A 17,524-nucleotide genomic window follows, 5' to 3' on the forward strand; every position below is an offset into this window, starting at 1 on the left:
TCGGAAAAGTTTCACAACTGATCCGGAATAATTTTAAGTGATTATTTAACACAATGTAAACAATGATAAAAAACAATATATATTACCACTCTGGGTATTCAAAATAACAAAAAACAATGAAGTCAACAACAAATCAAATATAAAACTAGTGTAAAGACAGATATAAACCCTAAAAGTGATACTAATTAAACAATTTCAATGTGAAATGCTAATCAACATTTGGCTTGTAGGGAAAACGGTACTATTACATTTTCCCAGCATTAGGTTGGCCTTTTGTGTAACCAAGACAGGTGAAGGAAGTCAACTTAGGAGGGCTGTGATTGGATGTAAGGGTACAATATATTTTTTTATTTATCTATGAATAACTGCAGTGTGTAAATTTACAATATAAATTTTAAAACCTATTGAAATATTTTCTAGAGAATTATTCGAAAAGGCTTCCAAAATTTCATAAATTTGGTGCAAAATGACGGTGGGCATGGATACCATAAACAAGCTCCGTTGGAAATTGGTCATGATACTATTTGGCTTCAATTTTTAAAATAGAGTAATAAAGTACTAACATCACACATACCTGTTTCGTCCAGGTTTTTATTATAAAAACTGGTAAATTTAGAAAATGTTAGTATTGTCGCCTATGGCAGAATAAATAGTACCGTTTTCCCTGTACAGTGATAGAACTGAACGGAGTGAGGATTAAATAAAATAAACGTCCCGGATCGTAATTCCGGAATTAAATAAATTGTGTAACGGATTGATTTGCCCTATTCAAATTAAAAAAAGATCGACTAAATCGACTAAGACATGTTGAAAATAAAAGTTGTTTTGTATAAAGTAAATATCGAAGTGTATATTTATGCCAAATAAACAAAATTAAGTGTTTTATAAGTATCCTCAAATTAAAGGAAACTGGTGACAATAGTGTTAACTACAACTACTGAAGTAAAACGGTTTTTAAAATGTTGATGGTTAATATTTTAAAAACAATTATTGTTTATTTTTTATCGTCAGTGATATATTCTTACATTTTTATATAAAAAAATAGCCGTAATATTTTGATTCGTAATGATAATTCACATTTTAGTGTATCAGTGAATTTTGTTTTATAAACTACATAACGCTATAAAAATCCATTTTAACGGAAATTCGACCATACGATTTTCTTACGGCATGTTTAAAACATAAGTTTAACATGTATTCTTTCATTTTAAAAAAATCCAGGTGCGTGTTCTTTGGGTGTATTGAACTCATTAAAGTTTAAAGTATGTAAAGTGTTGTTGGAAGAATTTTGTAAAATATTGAATGATTGGAGAATTTCAGCAAAAGTATCATAAGTCATAGGTTATTGGGGACAGGTGACCTATAGTTGTTAATTTCTGTGTCATTTTGGTCTCTTGTGGAGAGTTGTCAACATGGCAATCATACCACATCTTCTTTTTTTTGTAATCAATGAATTTTGTAAAAGATTTAATGACTGGAGAATTTCAGAAAAGGTATCAAAAGTTCAAAATGAATAATTTTAGCGCTTATCTGTATATTATGAACATTCATTACCGAGTTCATTACTATATAAATAAAGTGTATTTACTTTCAATTCTAAGTTTTCTAATCGATCCATGGTGGTCATAGATATAGTATACAGACCCTTAATAAACTCTGTGACCGCCGTGGATAGTAAACTTGAAAATGATAGCAGATAGAATTCTGAAAATACACTTTATTCGTTCAAAGTATACAGAAAAACGCAAACCGGAAGTCTAATCTGACTTTAAATTTTGTCCAATGACGGGAAAATATCCGGATGCCTTTTTTCTCGTTTTCTCCCAAAATAACTCAATCTGAAAAGTCATATGAATGGATGACAAATGCGACTATGCACTGTACCCATAGGACACAGAGGCGTGTTGATTAATTTATTGTGGAAAGAAGAGAAGCGACACACAAAATGAGGTCTTCTCGTTTAATAGTATAGATTTAAGAATATAAGCAACATAAAGTAATTTCTATTTAACAAATTAGATTCACAGACATGTGTCTAGACTTTTTATCATATAGATCGAATATATTCTTTTGTGTCGATGACAGCTCCTGGATCGATTTCCTCATTGATATAGATTTGATATGTTTATATAGAATTTTAATTAAAAAAAAAACATGCATGTTTCAATTCATGATCACAGTAATTAAAAATGCTTATATACAAACTTTGACATTTAAAAAGATTTCAATGACTTAATTGGACCACATGAAAAAACTTCGTTTGTGTTTGCTTTGTATTTTTCTTTTGTTATGAATGTATGACAGACTTTGGTCTGTATATATAGAGATATATAATTATGAAATCCTATGGGTATTAAACCGCAAAGTACGAAATACTGCACTGTCCTAGTTAGGGGAGATTAAGTAAACTTTACCTAAATTATTATATATACCGTTCACGTAAAACTCTTTTAAAATGTTTGAAATCGGCTATAATTATAAAACATTAGTTCTGCTATGATATACAACACGATAAATATCACCAGAATTACTATTATGATTTAACAGAAGATAAAGAGCATACCCTAGTTTTCTTTGTCTATTCAGGGCATCAAGATAAATGCCCCTCATGGTAATAAAATGGTGTGACTGCAACGTTGTGGATGCGGATTAAGTACTTTTTTGTAATTTCTGAAAACCTCAGATACATAAAATATGATATCACTGTTTATGATATATTCTATTAGGCTTGGATTAACAGGAACCCCCATTCAATTAGGACCACGATCCCGCTTCGATCTAAGATATTATGGGAAAAAATGAAAATCGTATCAAAATCGTGGTTGTTATTAAGTCGTAGTTAGGACGTGCCAAGTTTTCATTATTGTGGAGGTCAACGACCAACTTTGAACATGCTCAAAATATTCGTAGTGCAGTCGTAACTATAAACAAGTCATAGAAGAAGCGTAGGAAGTTCGTACTAAGGACGTAGTTTCATTGGGATTGGCGTAGAAGCATCGTATTAAATCACGACACTAATCAGATATTGGTCTGGAAGCGTCCTAATTCAGTCGTTTCTAGTAGAATTTGTCCCGATCATCCAGTTATTAATTCAGTTTGGTTTGTATCTTTCATATGGTATTACAACAAAGACCGAATATGTCCCTACAGCTTTCCGATTCTGCCGAATACGATCCGAAAAAGACCAGACAGTAAAAAGAAACAGATGGAAGATATCCGTTTGAAAACTATCTCCATATTCGGGATGACTAGGTACTAACGGAACACAATCCTAACACATTCTCTTGTACCGCATTGCAAACAAACGGCTTTGTTTGGACTCCATCAAATCGTGTTCTGTAATTGTCGGGACTCCGACCTGTATAGTGTGCTGAATTTATAACGGAACTGTTCCGAAACAAAAACTGTTCGCATTCGGCAAGAACTTGATGCAATCAGCACTCAATCGGTAAAACTTCTCCAGATCATGTCCTTTCAACAGGACACCGTCCAGAAAACAGAACATTGTAATGATTTTGATCCGATACAACATAATCTGTCACGATATAGTCACGGCAGTAATCCGACTTTACAAAATCGACTGTTTTCCCGTAGGTTACGGGACGCACCTTACTGTCGGTGTTGCTTACCTTTTTAAATTGTTATACGATGATGACTGATGTACCCATATGTTGACTATTTTATTTATTGTGTCTGTTTAGTTAACGCATCAATGTAAATATAACGGAATTTGATGAGACTGTCATCAAAGTGAGGGGGTTGGCGCTATAAAACCAGGTTTAATCCACCAATTTCTACATATGAAAATGCCTGTACCAAGTCAGGAATATGATAGTTCTTGTCCATTCGTATTTGATACGTTTTGTTATTTGATTTTGCCATGTTATTATGGACTTTCCGAATTGATTTTCCTCTAAGTTCAGTATTTTTGTGATTTTACTTTTTTTTAGGCAACCTCTCCTTACCATTCTCGATTCGTAGTAATCTGTATACGACTGTGTGCAGACAATGATAGGACATTCAAGATCATAGGGGAAAGTAATACGACTTTTTGACTTTTCGTTTGGTGATTCGTAATCGGCACTGTGTGGACGCCACATTACAAAGATCGTGTGCGTCGTGGTAGGGTCTTTTTAGATGTAGCAAAAGCGTGACAAGATCAAAGTGGAATCGTAGCAAGATCTTATCACGATCATAGCAAGTTTGTGTTATGAACGTTGAAACTATGAAATATAGAATTTTCAAGCAGACTATACCATGATCTAACCGCGATCTTATTTTTTTATTATATAGATCACAGTTGGATCGTCATGGTCTTGAGGTACTGTGGCGGGGGCTTACAAAAAAAGTTTGATTATAAAAAAAAATGATGACTAAATAATATAGCTATGCTGACAGGAATTTTTTTATTTCGAACTAAAATAATTTTTTTATTCTCTGAAACTGACAATTCTATGCAGACAGGTAAAATGTATTTAATCTAAAGATATGCAACGATACTGATAAAAGATAATTATATACGAATAAAATGAAATATTAAAAATCTAGCTGATTTACCCAAATGAAATTAAAAACAAAATTTTATAGTTCCGAAAGTCCCACATCAAAAGTTCAGATTGATTGATTGTTGGTTGCTTTACGCCGCATTAGCACAAAAATGCTATATCGCGGCGAACAAAAGTTCAGACGGTCAATCACTATGTTATCATGGTACTGTTCTTAAATGCACAATGTTATTGTTGTTTGTTTAACAATACCAAATCAAAAGTATTTATTGAAATTACATGATAGCAGTTGTATAAGTTTTTATATATGTAAATATGACCTACTAAATACACCATCAGTCATTCAAAATGTTTTATTTAAGTTGAAACACATCGCCACACTTTTTTTCTTTTTCCTATATTCAAGACGAGTTCATGTTGGTGGTAAATGAATATGAAACGTGTCCTAAAATGCTAAACTAGACCGACACACTGTCCCTGGTTTTTTTTTATTTTGCTAGTTAACAAATTTACAGAGAAGAAATGTAACCCTACACATACAAACACGTTCTATTGTGGTTCGAAAAATCTTTGATCCCACTCGTTATTGCTAAGCGTTCCAGCCTTTACATTGATCATCTGTACAATCGACGTAGCTTAACATTCCCCCCCTACCCCCCCCCCCCCCCCCCCACCCCCAAATGATTTTCTACTTCTAGATGTTTTTATGATACTTTTTCCAAAAAAAACCCTTTCCCCCTTTTTTGCTTGAAATGAAAGTATACTTGAAGACTTTTAATATGGACAATGCTATATTTTTTTTCTATATCAACACAAATATCCTCACCCTAAGGTCTGCTGATTTTAGAACAAGACCCAAACTTTTTAACAAAGTTTAACATATGGAATTATTTTTATATCAATATATTTTTAATTAATTTATGATATTCTGAATTTTTAAATAACTTATATATATTTGTTCAATTTTGCAATTATTTTCATCTTCTATGAAGTAAGAATACATATAGTTTTTGATTTATATTGTTCTAAATTAAATATTACAAAATAAAAAACAAATAAGTAAACACCAAATATTCTCCATGTTTAATATAAGTTTTATAAGTTTTGCATTGGTGAATTACTAGTATAATTAGCTGGTGCACACTTACATATTAAATAAATTACTATAAACATTGTTATCGATTGTACAACATTTAAACTTCGAAATTGTCGTGCACACATCTACCCGTTTACTCCTAAATTTGTCACCTGTAATTTTTAAAAGGTGGGGCAAGACAATATTCACTCGTTCCAAGGTAATTGGTACCGCTTTTTGGAAAACAAATAGGTAAGAAAATATGTTTGTAATAATTTTGTTTTATAATTATACTTTAAAAATTAATTACAAGGATCTTTAAAAAAGATAGTTAAGTAATACTTCTAACTTTATCAATAGGTAAATCCATTATCCATGATATTTTGTCGAACAAATATTAAAATAACGAGTACTCGGATTGGTATGCGACTTATTCTGTGTGTTTTAACACGTCTGTTCAAAAAAAGTATGTGTCAAAAACTATAAATAAAAATATTATTAGTATTATAATCTATTCTTGTGAAAAGCTTATTAATATGATGCTACTAGTGCATGTAGGTATCGTATTTGGACTATCCGTACTCCGTTATAGAAAAGGCATTCGTTTAGGTATCAGGGATACCCTTAGGTTAGAAATATAGTTCATCCAGTAGTATATATTATAATATGATTTATGTACACGTCGTTATATATATGCGAGCGGACAAGAATGTTAAATCTGATGTCATGTGTTTCACGCATTCTGCATTTGTACTGTAACAGCTTGATGGCATAATTTCTATCTCTACACAATACACATTGTATTCATATGTTCGCACTTCATCCAGGACGAACCACTTTGCAGATCCTTCTTAAAAGAGAAGCAAAAGATACCAAAGGGATATTCAAACTTTAACTCATAAGTCGAAATTAACACGAAAACGCCATGGCTAAAACATGTGAAAAAAGAAAAACACATACATACAAACTAACGAACCAACACGAATTCCACCATAAACTGGGGATGATCTCTGGTGCTTCGGAAGGGTTGGGAGATCCTGCTTCACATGTAGTATCCGTCGTATTTCTCGTGTAAGTAAAACCCGTATATAAGCATAATTCGGGATTGAAGCTACGACAATTGGAGCATATCCGTCGTCATGGATTGATTTATGTTTTTTTTCTCACTTATATTATACAGCACTCTTCAATTTCTATTGGGTTTTTCTACAAAACAGAAATGAACAACTTATTTATATAAACAGGGTTTAACGCCAGTGAAAATGTCACGCAATGCAGCTTTTTTAGTTGTGATGATGCTTATATCCAGTTGTAATGGTAAGTTGCTATCAATAGTTTATAATTACTCTCTTTTCTTAAATGCCGTTAAAAGATCTAGAGTTCTCAAAAAGTAGCGGTCCAAAGATTTGGACTACAAAAGTTTTTAAAGGAACGATGCAAATTTGTTATTTTAAAATAGAATTAATAGTCAGGCTTTTTCTTCAAGGACCACCAGGGTTGGGTTTTTTTTGTCGAGAACTCTGATTATTTAGCCTAATGGCCAGCGGTAAATATCATATGCAATTGTATGTTGTTAATACAAACTATCAATCAGTATTTAGTGCTGTGGCATGCACAGAAGGAGGCTTAATCAAAATAGTGTATAGACTAGATTCACAATATTCAGATCTATTTGCTAGACTTTGATGCTTACCAGTTAAGCATAATAAAATACATGTAGATCCAATCAGTACCTCTGTGGTACACCAACCAATGGAGCTGCAAGTTTCGCTTAAACAAGTTCGAACTTGACCGAAGTTGTAACTAAGAGTAATGGTCAGACAGAAAAAAACCTACTTCATGGGTCAATAGTGTGGTAAATGAGGTTCAGCCAACCAAATGAAGCTGTAAGAATCTGCATCGAACCGGAGGACTTAAGTAAATAAATCAACCGGGCACACTAACTGTGTAGGATAAAGTAGCGAATATTTAAAATACTAAAGTTAAAAGTAAAATTTAACGTCAGGATATCGGCATTTCAAACTAGATGAAGGCAGCAGTAAGCTATATTGATGCATCATTTGGAAGGTATCGCTTTCTGCTAGCTCCGTTTGTAATTACGTCAATTCCGAGTGCTGACGTAAACCAAAAAAAAAAAATTTAAGAAGCAGGAGTAACCGTAGATGAAGTACTCATTTGGAGAGCTTCAGTACAGAGACGTGATGAGAGATTGAAAAAAGTTAAATAGGGTAAGACATTGCAATTTAAAACTAAGTAAATCAGAATGTCAATTGAGGGAAAAAAATATATTTTGACCACATTACCCTGAATTGAAACTAGTCCCTTAAAATGTGCGTGATGTTCAGAAAAAGAAAGAAAACAAAAATAAGAAACATGTTTTAACCTTTGTGAGTTTTGTAAACCAAAAATACATCTTTTTCGAAAGCTAGGCTCGAAAGCCTAAGATACCATATAACTTCAAGTCATTGAGCTTCTAGCCAATGCATCAAGGGCACATACTCCCTCAGCAAAGATATGCACAAATAGAAAACGATACTTTGCCTTTTGTCTTTGGATGCCAAAACAAAAACAGCCTCAGAAGCTTCGATATTACCAAGGAAAATATATGTATGTATCAGATACATTGTCAAAAATATACTTACTAAAATGTAGGAAGAATTATAATTAAAAAAACAGGACTGAGTTCAATGCTCTTGTTCTTATGTCACCCGAGAAATATTAACAAAAGTTCCAAAAACGTACAGCAATAGTTGAAGAAAACGAACGACGGTGGATGGCCACAGAAAAAAGAGGAACTAGCAAACAGAGTGAAACATTATGGACAGTTAATAAATGAAGTTAAAAAATACATTTATTGCTAATCTATAAAGGACTGAAGCTTATAATTCCACAACACGTACGCAAAGAAATTGTGTCATTAAAACATATAAAAAATAGTGTTATCCAAAACCAAAGCAAGAGAATTCATTTATAGGCCTGGCATAATGTCAGACATACAAGATATCTTAGAAAAATGTAAGAGATGCGCAGTAAACAACAGGAAAACTAACAAAATGGAACCCATGATTAAAAGGAAACTTCTAGATAAACCTTTGTGTAAGATGGCAGATGAATTCAATTCCAGTGATTAATTGTCTCATTGTAATGTTTTGATAATTGATTTACTATACATATTTTATAGTTAAAATTTCAAATCGAGAAAAAGTACTCGAATATAGATTATCGCGAATGAAGCAAACTTAGATGTCTCTTATAAAAATACTGCAATACAGTTAGTAACATTTTTGAAATTTCCAACCCACCCTAACCTGAGACAGAAGTATAACAGTTCGATGATAAGAACAAACTACTAGTATGCGAATCTTTTGAAAAGGTCTTACCTTAATTGATCGATAAAAAAAACCAAGACAAGATCTAACAAAATCGCAGACTGGACGTATCAGAGTATTTATAATTCCATCGATATACAAAAGACACAAAGTATAGATCTGAGAATACTCGCAATTAATGCTAGTAAGGACGCTTTAATGTACATTTAATTATGGTGAAATATTTGATTATTTTGCAGGTTGCTATTGCAATGTTGCATTCTCATCGTACATATCTGAAGACAGTGCAAATTCACAAAGTGCTTCTATGGCTAACAGAGACATTATTTTATTCGACAAAACAGAGGCAAATTACGGTGTTGGATATAATACAAGTACAGGAAAGTTTATAGCTCCTTCCTCGGGTGTTTACGGGTTCACATGGACCTTTTGTGTCGATTCACGTACTACTGACGGTGGTGCGTTGAATTACGGCGAATACGGCACAGAATTATTAACTGGCAATTCCGTAATTGGTGTATTGCATACCGATACGGAAATGATAGGAGATGACGCATGCTCAACAGGCTTTGTCATCAAGTACGTATCTGAAGGCACGGAAGTTTATGTCAGGAATAATTATGCTCATCAGGGCAAAATCTTGAGCGCGGATAATCATACCAGAACAACATTCTCCGGATGGAAGTTGTATCAATAATAAGTGATGAAATATTAGAATTAATGATAGTATTCGACTTCTCAAAAACTCTAAATACAAACGTAGACTGAACTTTTTTTTATATTCCATGTAGTTGGAGATGTCCTTTTTGTATATTGTATACTGTAGGATTATTTTTTTTAATTTTCTTTTCATTTATGCTTCACTCCGGATTGGACTCATTTGAAATTAATTAAGTTCTATTTAAGATTTTTTGTATGCTTAACAAAATTAAAAAAAGCAATTTCTGAAGTCAAGGTCAATATTTGTTGCTAGTTACTCACATATCCCGCGTATAAATCTGAAATATATCCTATCATAGTTTTGATTGTCGTTTTTTTGTTTTGTCTACAAATATAAGGACTTAATTGTAACATCCGTACTTTCAAACTGGTTCAAGCAAACAGTCACTTTTTTCCGGCAGTCAATTTCTATGATATGTCTAAAAACAAAATCAAAATTGTATAAGATTCGAGCGTTCCAAAAATCTCTATAAAAGCACATCCTTTGACAGCGAAATTTGACATTATCATGTCTTGTAGTCATCCTCATAAGATGACAATTAGTTTTGTAATACCAGTGAGGCCACAGTTTATTAGATAAAAAAGATACCGTTTTAAATCTTTTCCCTTTTTTATGGCATGAGGGTTAAAGGGACATATTCCACATGCTCTGAATCCACTTTTGATATTTTCTTTGCTTACAGCCTCATTCGATGCAGTTTTAAACAAACTTGGGAATGTCCATTTGTTAACTTTGTGTAGCATATTCTCCTGCAAAAACTCCGAGCAGGCTCTATCATATTGTTTATTGAATGGGCCAAATACTTATCGATCCAATGGTTGTAAATAATGAGTGGTGTGTGGTGACAAAGATAAAATTACTATGTCTACCCTGATTCCCTCTTGGATCAAAGCCAGTGACTCATGTGATGAGTGTCCGTCGAGTATCAATAGCTGTGGTCGCTCCCCTCCATATTGTTTAAGGAAAATCTCCTTAAACCATTTCTCGACGATTCGGTCGCTCATCCAACCACTTTCTTGATAATCCCACATAGTGCAACTCGGAGCCTCTGTGGTATTAAATCCAAATACTGTAAACCAACTTATTTTCGCGGATACTTTATTTGGCGTTTAGCCCTTTCTAGTCCATTTCGCGATTCTCAAATTTACTCGGTGAAGTTATGTAAGTAAAAATCCAAGTTTTACATATTCGCGACGATTTATATTCGCGATATTGTTTCACTCGCGAAAGTCGCGAAAATTAGTTGGTTTACAATACAGATCTCTCGGTCTTTCCCGTAACAATTAGCAGTGAACTCATCTTATGCCCCTCCGCGTTGGCACAAGCTATAATTGTTACGTGCTTGCTCATAGCACTTGTCCGACCGGGAACATTTGTAGTACCCTTCTCTGCCAATACTTTAACCGGATCGTGCTCAAATGATTTACCAGTCTCGTCCATGTTCCAGATCATTGTAGGTTTCTTTGCAATATCCTTTTCAATCAGTTTTCTCAAATGCATGAAAATACTCTTCTACCTTTTGTCTGTTCATCATCCTACATCTAAGAGATCCTGTTCTGTCAGGCTTCCTAATGACAAGGTCAGTGTGACGTTCTTTAAAATTCTGCCACCAATCTTTTCCTGGTATACAGTTTTTGAAAGGCGTTTTTATCTTAAGCTTCTAAACTAATGTTCCAATTCCCACAAGAAGCTGTCTGCGTGAAATGCCAACGCCTAACTGTGATGCCCGTTTGACAGATTTCACAATTGAATTCTCAAATTCTAATGGTAGGGCTGGTTCTACCAACCTCTATGTTTCTTTTTCCTATCACTCTATCCCCAACGGTTGATTTAGGCACGTTCTAATGTTCCGCTGCCTTTCTAACAGACATCTGACCAGACTTGACGCTATCGACAGCATTCTCAAGCGATTTCAGGTCATATTTCAATATGTTTAATTTCCTTTTTACTTTTAACATTCTGAAAGTATATCAGAAGACTTACTTAATATTTTGCTCAATATTTTCTGAAACTACTATTTACTGTGCGATATGGGTTTTTCTCATGTTGAAGACTGTACGATTGCCTATAATTATTCATATCCACTTTATTTGAACTCTGGTACATATTGCCTTATTGGGTATCATATCTCATTTCTTTTTTTTTTAAATAGCAGATACGGATATATAGGCAGACATTTACACTGTTTAAAATAGCAGTAAGTGCGATAGATGGATTTAGAGTTACAAGGCAAGATACAAAATTCAACTTATCCGCCAGTCTGTCTTTCTAGGATTCAATCACCAATTTATCTCAAATGTGCTTTGATGGATACACAACATTTAATGCCAATGCCAATGTAGGAATCTACATTTCGATTTTCATGTGGATCATTTTTGAATTTTTATAATGACAGAGAGTTTTGGGGTTGGTTTTTTTTACGTTGTCAGTTTCCTAGTTTACGTTTGTTTTCCGATTTTTCGGATTTTTTTCATGACAGAGACAAACAGACATACAGACAGACGACTGAGAGTAACTTTTAGTAGAAACATTCCTATTTCATGAGTCAATAGTAAGGTAACCGAATATTTAAGTCAAATGGAGATGCAATAATATGTATCGACCCACAGGACTTAAATAAAGCAGTCAGTCGGGAACACCACCATATAAATACTGAGAATGTGGTAGCAAATATTTCAAATAAGAATTAGATAGTGTTTAGTACAAATGATGCAACGTCAGGATTTTTGCATTTAAAACTAAATGAAGGCAGCAGCAAGCTAATATGTTTTAATGCACCATTTTGAAAGTATTGCTTATTGAGAGCTTCATTTAGAATTAGGTCAATTCTGGGAATTTTTAAAGGAATAATACTAGTAAATAAAATCATGAAAAGTATTGAAATAGCAGAACTAATCGTAGATATTATATAAGGAGCTACAATACAAAAACATGAAGAGAGACTGAGAAAAAAAAATAGATCAACACAATCAAATGTAATACTAAATATATAAAAATGTCCATTCAGGAAAGATGGAGTTGAGTTTGTGGACACAATTACTATTAAACATGGGTTGAAACCAGACCTTGAAAAGGAAAAAAAATAACAGAAAATAAGAAAAAATAACATGCATCTCTTGGATTCGTAACTTATCAAAGCAAATTTCTCTCTAATATGTCAGATGTCAGTGCTCCATTGAGAGAACTGTTAGAAGAAAATTAATTATTGGTGCTGGGAAAATAACACGACAATAGTTTTAACAAATTCATAGGCATTACCACAAATGCGCCTAATGATCCAAAGCAGCTACTTGTATTGATAGGTGACGCAAAATCGAAAGGCTTGGGTGCCGTGTTTCTTCAAAACGACAAGCCTACTACCTGTTCATAAAGAGCACTTACTCCAATCTAGAAAGATATGCTCAAATAAAGAAAGAGACTTTGGCTATTGTTTTTGGATGCAAAAAGTTCAATCATTATGTGTTCAGAGACAAGTTGAGGTAAAAAGCGATCACTAACCACTAGTGAAAATTTTCAGTAAACCACTTAATTAAGCACAACCCCTAATACAAAGCTTTTCTTTACAACTTTAGAAATATGACATAACTGCTAGATAAAATCCAGGGAAACCCATGTATGATTAAGATACATTATCATGAATGAACTACTAGTAACCAGAAACCGAAGAAAAACTGGTGCCTGATATAAAAATCAATAAGATTAAGTAAATGTTCATCTCCCTATCTTACCTGAGAAACAGTTAAAAAAAAAAAACACAAAAAAACAACAAAAACTGATGAAATTATAAACGGTTGTGGAAAACGACTGAAGATGGATGGCCACAGAAAAAAAGAGAAACCAACAAAAGAAGTGAAACCCGTGTCTGAAGATGGATGGCCACGTATGCATCTGGAAAATTTACGCTAAGAAATGTTGACACTTAATCTTATCAATGAAAAAGTAAAATCACAAAAATACTGAACTTAGAGGAAGATCAATTGGGAAAGTCCATAATCACATGGCAAAATAAAAAAAAACGCATCAAAAACGAATGGACAAGAACTGTCATATTCCTGACTTGGTACAGGCATTTTCAAATGTAGAAAATGGTGGATTAAACCTGGTTCTATAGCGCTAACCCTCTCACATTAATGACAGTCTCATCAATTTCCGATATTTTTACATTGATGCGTTAAATAAACAGACACAATAAATAAAATAGTCAAAATATGGGTACATCAGTCATCATCGTTTAACAATTTTAAAAGGAACAATTTAACAGAACACAAAAACATCTACTATCTACGAACACATTTATTGATTTCAGTGTCTGACGTCAGAAAATTTTATACGTCACATAAATTTGTCGTTCAATGTGCGTACCAACAATTTTAAAATTTTCATGGGAATGTTAGCATACAGGGTTAAAAAATCAAAAGTATGGAAGAATAAATTTAAGAAATAGACCGAGATTTAAACTAGTCCAAAAGTTATATATAGAATTTATAAGAATCACATATTAAAATAATGACATGCCTAATAAGAGCGTTCATGTTTGGGCCTTGCATGATGTCAGATATAATACAAGATTTCATGGAAAATGTGAAATATTCGCAGTAAACAACAAGGAACATATGATCAAAATTAAACTTAAAGATAAACCTTCATCAAAGTTAGCAGCTTACGTGTTTCAATTTAAAGGAAAACTTTATTCATTGTAAGGTATTGATAAATTGGGAATAGAAATGGTGTCATAGAGACAACAAACCGACCAAAGGACAGAAACACAACCAAAGTACACCAATGGGTCTTCAACACAGCTAGAAAAGCCAGAATCCGTAGGCCGGCTTCAACTGGCCCCTAGACAATGTTTAAGTTCAGTGAAAAAGACGTCACATTAAACTTCAAAACATATAAACGAACTAAATAGTCCGTATATTCTACGTCATCGCGCAACTTCAGTTTAAAAGTCATTCAAAAAGGTGAAAACAATAATTTAGTTGAGGATATTCTTATTCAATGCCTGTTCGCTATATTTTGCTGCATGAGAATACCAAAACTATATTTCCATACGGTAGCAAGGACGCTTTAATGTACATTAAATTATTTTATATGATGCAAGCTTTGCTTTCTTCCAGGTTGTTCTTGCAAAGTTGCATTTTCATCTTACATATCAGAAGACAGTGCAAATTCCCAGAGTGCTTCTATGGTTAACAGAGACATAATTATATTCGACAGAACAGAGGGAAATTATGGTGTTGGTTATAGTACCAGAACAGGAAAGTTTACAGCACCTTCCTCGGGTGTTTACGGGTTCACTTGGACTTTTTGCGTCGATTCGCGAACTACTGACGGTGGTCCTTTAAATTACGGAGAATATGGTACGCAATTAATGGCTGGCAATTCCTTAATTGCCGTGTTGCATACAGATACGGAAACATTATATGATGACGCATGTTCAACAGGTTTTATCATCAAGTACGTATCTGAAGGCACGGAAGTATACGTCAGGAATAATTTTGAACACCAGGGTAAAATCTTGAGCGTGAACAGTCATACCAGAACAACATTCTCTGGGTGGAAATTATAGCAATAATACCTGATAAAGTATTTAAATTAATGATGTTCTTCACCTTCTTTCATTTTCCATGTACTTTTTGTAAACTACATGTAGTACTATATATTGAGTTTTTATATGATATCTGCTTCGCTCCGGATTGAACTCGATTGAGATTAATAAAGTTCTCCTCTTTAAGATTGTTTGTAATATTACAAGATAAATTTAACAGTTTCCGAAGTCAAGTCAGAGTTTAAACAAACAAACACAAATGTGATTGCAATTCAGATCATCTGCTATTCATAATAGTTGTAAGTAAAGGAAGAATCTCTGTGTAATGATATTGAATCTGTTTCTATTTTAAACAAGTGACTGAGTTGATTTAAACAGTAGAGGACCATGGAATAAATTTGTTTCTCTAATTCTTCGTCAATTTATCCCTTTCTACACCCATTGTATAAAAAAATTTAATCAACGTATGGTTCGTTTGATCTCAGTACTTCATTGGTTAAAATCCGATTATGACGTCGAATTTTCTTGCTTTCCTCTGAAATTCCTATTGTGACGGCATGGAAAAGGCGACCATGCCTGATGACGTCACATAAAAAGAACACATCTTTTTGTAGATCATTCGAAAAGAAGGAATATGTTTGCCTGCATAATGTTAGAAAATCATTAGAGAAACAGATTCCACCGCCAAATCTCGTGTAATACGATATTTATCCACTCTCGGCAGTTAAATTTTAAATATTTAAAACGCTCGGTCAAACCTCGCGTTTTAAATTTGAAAATTTAGCTGTCTCGAGTAGATAATTATCGTATTACACTCGATGCAGTGGTAGAATCTATATATATCATATACTTAGAGCAAATAACATATAATTTCTACAGTATGATAACAGCATTGAATTAACGTGAATTCCATATTTTCCCGAAATGGTGTTGAGCGGGCTGATATAAAAAATTTATCACATGCTTCGATTGTTATCACATGCCTTTCCTTAACGTTATCGCATGGACGGCGTGCACAAAGTTGACGGCAACTGTAACATGCGCTTAAACTTGTAACATTATACAAGCAAGCAAAACGAGTTTTGACCTAGAATTCATACAAATTAAACTTATTTTCCCGCATTTTCGTATAGTAGAAGTTTTCAGATTCGGACTACGACGTTATACGAAATTGACCGCCAAACAAAATTAAAACGGCCATGGTGGATGTGTTTGGAATGCAGTTTGTTATGTGTAAGAAGTACTAATTTGAAAGGATTAATATTTGAATATGGAGGAATCGGTCAAAACAAATGTGAAATTGCTATTTTTTTTTTCATTTCAAAATAACTTGATATTCCAAATGTGCATACCAAGAGGTTTTAAAATATCTACAAAATATGAATGATTCGATAGTCCAGGTTGAATTTTTTGGATGTCCAACTATTATGTTACAATTTAAAGAAATGACGTTTTAACGCTATTTTCTTAATAGGGTCCACGATATAGTTGCTTATTGTTGCTATTATACTGCTCTTAGCATATATTTATAGATTTTTTCAGAATGTGCATTTGCTGCACATTGTTGTATGAAATGAAAAGAAATATGTTGAATGTTTATGTTTAAAGTTATGTGCTAAACTAAGTGTCCAGTGTTTTTATTACGCGTTGGTTTTCTGGGGGGAAATGCCGACTTCGTCAATGATAAAAGTAATTTACAGACGTTACGTTTGTGCACGCCGTCATGCCGGCATTCCGGAAAATACACCTCAATGGCACATTTTCAGTGAAAAGCATTACAATCAAAGTAGAGTACAAATTAATTATTACGATACTGGATAATATATTATGTTAAATAAAAAAAAAATAAAAAAATGTTCAAATAATAGCATTTTGAAAAGTTTCCAGCATGATAATTTAGAAAGTTACTTTACAAATTTCACAAACAGTGTTCATTATGTTTTGTTGATTTTTCTTTATCGTCAATATAAAAATAAACCATGCTGTTGTTTTATCCCTTCTATTGAGGCATATGTTTCAAAAACAATTCCAATCGGATGTTCTACATTTGGCGTCCGACGTCCGTAAACTTTTCACTTTTTGAACTTCTACGTGAGAACCACGAAAAAAGGTTTATAATATATTAAACTGTTATGTTTCTCCATTGTTGAAGCATATGATAAAATATCATAACATGTCATTTTTCATATCAGATGTATTGTCAGCCCTCGGTCAATATCGGCTCTTGGGCTGATGTTGAACCTTGGGTTGATAATTCATTTGATAAATAATGCCATGTTATATAATCTAATAAAACTATGGAGTTATTGAATTATTCAAAATATTAAATTTTCAAAGATATTTTTA

The 17,524-nt window shown here is 33.2% G+C and overlaps 1 long non-coding RNA gene across 1 annotated transcript; it reads left to right on the top strand.

Annotated features, from left to right (window-relative positions):
* The first annotated feature begins 5,688 nt into the window (after nt 1-5,688).
* LOC139523646 (uncharacterized) lies at nt 5,689-15,729 on the top strand. The gene is made up of 3 exons (XR_011664658.1): nt 5,689-5,832; nt 6,825-6,897; nt 14,748-15,729. It is a non-coding gene; the product is annotated as an uncharacterized lncRNA (long non-coding RNA).
* Nucleotides 15,730-17,524: the final 1,795 nt, after the last annotated feature.

Source organism: Mytilus edulis, chromosome 5 (assembly GCF_963676685.1).
Source record: "Mytilus edulis chromosome 5, xbMytEdul2.2, whole genome shotgun sequence".
NCBI lineage: Eukaryota > Metazoa > Mollusca > Bivalvia > Mytilida > Mytilidae > Mytilus > Mytilus edulis.